At 47.6% G+C, this 1,318-nt stretch overlaps 1 pseudogene; it reads left to right on the plus strand.

Moving 5' to 3' along the window:
• The first annotated feature begins 829 nt into the window (after positions 1–829).
• Positions 830–972, plus strand: LOC121278496 (annotated as a pseudogene).
• Positions 973–1,318: the final 346 nt, after the last annotated feature.

A 1,318-nucleotide genomic window follows, 5' to 3' on the forward strand; every position in this document is an offset into this window, starting at 1 on the left:
ATGGAGAAGGAGGAAGCATCGGAAAATCAGCAGGAGGAGTGGCAGCTGGTGAAGAGAGCCAAAATGAAGAATGGGCTAAGAAGGGACCAAGCCACTTCCCAGACAAGTGGCAAGAGGTGTCTCCCATCCTACACGGATGACAAAGGCAGCTGCTCTTTGGACGAAGAAGTGCCAGGGCAGCACCCACAGAAGAAGCGGCAAAGCTCTAGGGAGTTGGAGGACAAGACACCCGAGCTCCAGAACATTGGGGACAATGAGGAGACCAGCGTACCCCAACTTTGCCCACAAGCCGAAGAGGCCAGCGCACCCCAGCCCCAGGAATCTGGGAGCAGTGAGGCGTTCAGCACACCCCAGCTCCGGGAAGCCGGGAGCAGCAACGTCCCAGAAGGGGAGAGGATTGGAGAAGCTTCTCCAACAAAGGACATTTAAAATCCCGTTCTCTGCACGAACCCCCAGATGCCACCTGAGCAGAACATTGCCAATGGGCTGGTTCAGGACAGTTTCCTCAGCCCATCCAAAGTGAGGCAATTTGTGAACTCTATGGGTATAAAGGAACAGACCAATGGTCTGGGACTCTCAGAGACACAGTTTTGGTAAGAGAATAAATGTTTTAAAATGGTGCGTTCTCCCAGGACCAAGGGACAGGGAACTGTTTAGAGCCCCCCGTGCTGTACAGCTCAAAATGAATGTCTGCATATGATTGTAATATTCATTGATTGTATTGATGCACCTCGTGATACATGTAGTAAAAGTTGAACCTGATTGTACTTTTGTGATGGTGATTTTGAAATGGTTTGGAATGTTCTTGAAAATATTTTATGAATAAAGTATATTTTTGCAAAAAAAAGGTTCTCCCAGGACGAGACTAGCCCATTGCACTTCGGGTGTGCTGACGCCTGCAATGTCCCCAAGTGCGGGATACTCGACTGCAAAATTTGTGGTAGTGGGGGACTGTGTTCGCGCTCTCTCCGATTTACAATTCAAAAAATAGACTTCAACTTCTTTCTTCAACAAGGTTCTTCATTATACCTTATCCAATATAGGCCACAAAATACTCTTTTGAAATCTGTTGAAATTTGTTTTCCCTCCTGCAACTATCCAGCCCCCATTCTTTTCCTCCCTGCGATTACCAACAGGCAATTATTCCATCTCCGCATCATTTTATCGCTGCCATTTCTTTTGTGGCCGACAAATTTCCTGTGCCATTTTTAACCCCACATTTGCCCACTCCAATATTGTCTCTCAAACCCCCATATAATACCCAACCCACCATCAAAACAGTCCCTGCACTCCTTCCAGCACCACCCTCCACCTCCCA

The sequence above is a fragment of the Carcharodon carcharias genome, chromosome 5 (assembly GCF_017639515.1).
Source record: "Carcharodon carcharias isolate sCarCar2 chromosome 5, sCarCar2.pri, whole genome shotgun sequence".
In the NCBI taxonomy this organism is placed as follows: domain Eukaryota; kingdom Metazoa; phylum Chordata; class Chondrichthyes; order Lamniformes; family Lamnidae; genus Carcharodon; species Carcharodon carcharias.